Here is a 5914-nt window from a genome sequence, read left to right as displayed (position 1 = left end):
AAACTTATCCTTACAATCCACATGAAAACCTTGTTGTTATCTATTCATAAGCAATATATTATAACTCTTAAGCAACAACTCAAAATTCTGATTATCGAACCATGCGATCGAAACCCATCTTCGCAATCAGAATCAACATATACTTACTTTAAGCTTCCTATCTTTTCTTTGATTCTTAAAAACATCAACATGTGACCCATTCACATTATGTAATAAGAATATCCAAATAGGAACTTAATAGAGTTAGTTAGTGGACTTTAACTGAAGTAGAGTCAAACTTTTTGACTTGATCAATCTTATGATCTTTCAGGTAAATACGGCAGCTTCGCAATCAGTGTCCCTCGCTTTGGCAATAAAACATATAGACTCTTTGGTAATGGTACATGAGACTATCTCATACTTAGCCTTTCTCTTTACCATTTGGTCAACCGAGTTGACTATGGCCGATCCCTTTCCATTGGGAAGAGAAATGCTTTTCTAGATATCCAATGCTACCATTGTCAATGTCCATTTAAGACTTGGGAAGTTGTTCTTTTAATCGAATTTGCTTTACTGATGTTCCAAATCATTGTTGATTCCACAACACCAAGCAAATAGATAACATCATTAAGGGTCATGTCATAGTCTGCCTCATAGTAGTCCCAAAGAGACTCACTATGTTACTAAGAAAGTGATTGAACATCCAACTTTCACGAGACTTTGACACCCAACTCTCCTAGCTTGTCAATATGTGACTTTATCTCCAAGATGTGAGCACACATAGACTATGCTTGCCAATAGGGATTGAGTGACTTTAAACTTTTCAAGAACTTGTGGGTGAGGGAGAATAATTGGAGGAGGTGGAGGAAGTGAAGCATGATGTTGAGGAACACCATCTTCAAGAGATTTGGGAAGATCATAGTTGTCTGAACCAGACATCTATAGTGGGAGAAAATCAAGTTAGTTGATTCAAAGTCCTTAATATAACACCCAATATGAAATATTAAGGCTAGGACCCAACACAATATTTTATAATTTGGAAGAGGGATGCCGTAATCCAAGCTATAAAATATTTGAAGGTAGGCGAATGACGATTCACCAATTTCCACCATGAAAAACAAAATAATTTATTAGGTTTTAATTGGATTTGAAATTCCTAGATCTTTTGAGATTCATTGAACTTTTCAATGGCATGTTTCAATCTCGAGTGTTCCCTCTCAAATTTTATGACTGGGATGCCGAGGATCACAAACCAAGGTGTGAATAACCATACCAATTCACTTGGCACCCTTAATATTATCACCTAATCAATGTGCCGGTTACCCACACACGCTCCATTGATCTATGACAAACATTAAGTCACCCTTCGTGATCCTTACTAGTCCAAGTTAGTGTGCCGGTTACCCACACACGCTCCACCAACGACTTGGTAAGGTACAAAGTGTGAATTCTATGGGCTAGCACCAAATTCACATTTTTCCTAAAGTAACTAAGATTGGGAATTAAATAAAAAAAATATTTAGTTACTTTATAATAATCATTATACTTTTAATGAGAATTTAAAGTCATTGTCCTACCCGTTCGGCTAACGACCCTCCACCGATCAAGCAAGCGGTGGGTGAGAGTGGACACCCATTAAGTCGCCATTTTATAGGCAACAACCTTATACCCACCTTATAGACCGGCTTCGTGAATGAGGCCTACTAACGGTAAAACGACTTATTCTTATACATATATATAATAATTAACCATTAATGTTATAAATAGTATAAGTGTTGAATTTTAACTTTTTAAAATTCTAAGTGTTGGAATTAAAGTTTATTAAAGTGTGTGAAACTTTTCCAAATTCCAAAACTTGAGGGCAAATTTTGAAACTATTCAAAACTAATTAATTCCATGATTTATGTGTTTAAAGTAGTTTTAATCCAAAAAAAAAACTCTTCAAGTTCCATAACTTGAGGACAAGTTATGGAAGACTTTAAACTAATAAAAGAATTACTTTTCTTTATTTTATAACTTATGGAATTAATTAAGGTTACACTTTATTTATATATTTATTAATGAAGTAACTCTTGAACCTCCATAACTTAAGGACAAGACTCTTCATCTTTTGTAACCATCCAAAACTTTTCATTTCATAACTTATGAATTAAAGGTTCATAAAAATGAAGACTCTTCATTTTCATGTAACTTATGTGTTTTAAGTGTGTGTTAAATAAAAGTGACCTTTGGATATCCATAACTTGAGGACAAATTATGGACTCCATCAAAACACATAAATGATCAAGAATTAATTCTAAACAATTCAGCAAATAATTCCTATCATCTTCTGGATTCATAAGAACATGAACATGATCATCAAAATTTCAAGAATTATATGAACACATAAAATCATGGAATTTTGATTATAACTTTGAAATTGGTCCACCATCATCATTACCACATCAAAAACAGGTTTTATAAGATCAAAACAGTTTAAGGTAATGATTCTAGACCAATTCCAGCACCAAAACTCGAAGATATGCTGTCTGGGGGTCCAACTCGTCGCGTGCATGAACCAACTCGCCGAGTTGGATGAGTTTTGCCTTGGACTCGTCGAGTCCCTTCATGGACTCGGCGAGTCTGCTGTGCAGACAGCACATAAACTTCGATTTTCAGCAATTTGCATAAAGTATTCAAACAAGCAAGCCTAGGCTCTGATACCACTGTTGGGTTTTGAGCAATCTAACACTTCCTAAGTGTGCATGCAACCCTAATAAACCTTGGATCTATGTTTGTCTAAATACATGCAAAATAATAATTTTCCCAAGGTTTATAACCTATCTAACATGGCATGGGGAACATTTCAACATAAAGAGTTAGAAGAGATTACATACCTTTGTTGATGAGTTTGGTTCTTGAGGAGTTTGAGGGCCAAGCACCAATAGTGTGAATGCCTCAAATGGAATCACAAAACACCACAAACTCTTGGAAACTTTGAGAGAGAATGCACACTTGTATTTTCGGCCACACACAAGCACACACACACTAGTTCACTAGTTACACTTAGGCACCATTTCATGCTCCATAAGCATGCTTATATAATGTGCATGGTTAGGGTGAAACCCTAATAACCCATGACCTTTCCTTTTCCAAGGATCCATGGGTTAAAAGCTCCATGAATCATCCATGGACTTCCATATTAGCTTAGCCCATTACCAATTGAGTATTAGCCCACACTATATAAAATATAACAGCCCACAATTTAATTAGTCTTCCTTTTAATCTCTAAATTAATTCATAATTAATTTAAGACTAAGACTAATTAAATAACATGACTTCATATTAATATATTATAACTTATAATATATTAATAATCATATGTGTATAACTCTCATAAAATTATCCATAAATAGTTTGGATGAAATGCAACCCAAATGGACCATGCCGGGTCGGGTCAAGTATATACCAAATAAGTTATGGACTGTGACACCCCGAAATTTCCATTCTAAATCAAACCATTTCAATCCAATAGTAGTAGAGCAGTTACAGTGAAAATCCAAACTTTTGGAATAAGTTTGGCAGTTTTAGGGTTTTACACCCAAAAAGGGGTATTAGGAGAGTGGTTGCACTAGGATTTTGTGCAACATTGTAAATTCCATTACCCTAGAATCATTAGAATCCATTCCGAGATTAGAAATATTTTCTGCCAAAAATCTCAGGACTATAAATAGAATTCTGAACCAAATTGGTTCATTAGTTGAATTCCATTTAGAGAAAAGCCCATTTCTCTCTCACGGATCTTCGGGTTTTCATCCCAGATTGTGAGTCTACTTCCCTAGATGTGTTTTAATACTTGTTATATGCTTAATAATATTAGTTACATGTCCAAAACACAAGATCCGTGAGTTTACCGCCCAAGAACGTTCTTGGGGAGTAAACTCCAAAATCAAGCCTAAAGGCCACCTAGTCCCATTTCCGTGTTAGGCATCTAACTAAGGACTTTATGTATGAACATTAGAGGTTAGAAACACTTCAAAATCATAAAGTTCTAGGAGTTTACGGCCAAGAAAAGCTCTTGGGCCGTAAACCCCTTTTTGAAGGGCTAAAAGTGCTCTAATGACCCCCAAAGGCTTGGACTCTATTTTTGGCAATTACCTTAATGTGTTTAGGACCTAGGAAACATGAGAAAAGCACAAGTATTGAAGAGTTTATGGCCAAGAATGGTTCTTGGGCCGTAAACTCCCATAAAGGGGTCAAATGACACCCTAAACACTTCCTAAGGCCAAGGGACAATTTTGACAAGTACCTAGATGAGTTATGGACTAGCTAAAACATTTAGAACCCCATGTTTGAGGGAGTTTACGGCCCAAGATGTTCTATGGCCGTAAACTCCAAGAAATGGTACCACATGGTGCCATAAACTCTTCCAAAGACAAGTACAAAAGCCTAGAATTGTTCCTAGTTATTATAGGGACTTGATAGCACCATAATCACCCTCCCAAGGGAGTTTACGGCCGTAAACTCCAAGGGAAAAGCGTCTTTGGGCCGTAAACTCCCCAAAGGACTCAATATGGTGCCCAAACACTTGTATATGTCTTGAAACAATTCCCACTAAGGTTGTAGTAATTGAAAGTACCATCCCAAGCCTTGGTTGGGAGTTTACGGCCAGGAACTTACTTCCTTGGGCCGTAAACTCTAATGAATATGGTCTTTTGACCTTAAGCTCACATTAGGGGCATTGCACTCCTTTGTTGCAACCCTTTAGCCTCCTAGCACTTGACCAAAAGTGTTATCCTCGCGCTTAAATGTTATTACTTGTATAATTAGTGTTATAATCACTAATTATTTATATACATATGTTTTCATATGTAATTAGGATCATTGTGTGTGTCTAAGTCTCCACTTGACACCAAGCACTTGTCCGATCCTACCGTACGATAACAGTCCGTTCAATTCCAGTCACTTACCGCAGGTGAGTTCATACCCCTTAACTAATGTTTTAAACTTTTTTTAAATGTTTTATGGGGGGGGATACAAGTAGAATCATGCTACTTATTATGTCAATCACATGTGATTAGCAAGTAGGATTATATTACTTATTACATCAATCACATGTGATTAATATACAGCAATCAAATGATTTGGCTACTCATTAGCCGTTTTACCAAACAGTTTCCTTCAAATGACTTTTTATAACATTTTATATGTTTTAAACTCCTTTTTACACTGTACAGCTTACTCCGTACATTTCCTTTCAAACTTATTTACAACCGTGTTTCAAACAAATGTTTCCTTATACTTAAACTGTTTTATTAAACTTATGCCTTCAAATTGTTTTATAGATTGACACCAAGTCGATCTTTTCTTAAAATAATACTTATATTTCAAATGTCTTACAAATCTTATTTATGCTTTTATATTATAAATTGCATGCCTCTATATGTATACTTATATAAGAAATGTTTAAAAGACTTAGGAAGGCTATCCACCCTATTTCCTTTTCGCGCCTTGAGATGTGGTCTGGTGGGATTTTGGGTATTCGTCCGAAGGTCGTTTAAATATTAGTTATATATCATGTACACATATATAGTCATAAAAGGTCCTTCCAGTTCATCCTATGCCCTTGGGTAGCAAGGGTATACATCCATGTCCATACGTACACTTAGATTACTAGAAAGCTACCATATGGGTAGTTCAGGAAGATACTAGAACCATTGCTAGAACGCGATATCATTCAATGAGTCAGTTCATTCATGAGTCAATACTTTCTAGAACTTTTCAGTACATTACATATACAGCTATACTAGGACGAGAACATATACAACTATACTAGAATGATTACATTACTATACTTGCTAGATAGAGAGAACACACATTACAGCTAGCACACGTAGAACATTACAGTACACTACTGTACTATTACATGATCGCTCTTACTTGAGTACAATTACAT

The sequence above is a fragment of the Lactuca saligna genome, chromosome 4 (genome assembly GCF_052625555.1).
Source record: "Lactuca saligna cultivar CGN05327 chromosome 4, ASM5262555v1, whole genome shotgun sequence".
Classification (NCBI taxonomy): domain Eukaryota; kingdom Viridiplantae; phylum Streptophyta; class Magnoliopsida; order Asterales; family Asteraceae; genus Lactuca; species Lactuca saligna.
The sequence above is the reverse complement of the archived record's forward strand: the minus strand, read 5'-3'. Positions refer to the sequence as shown.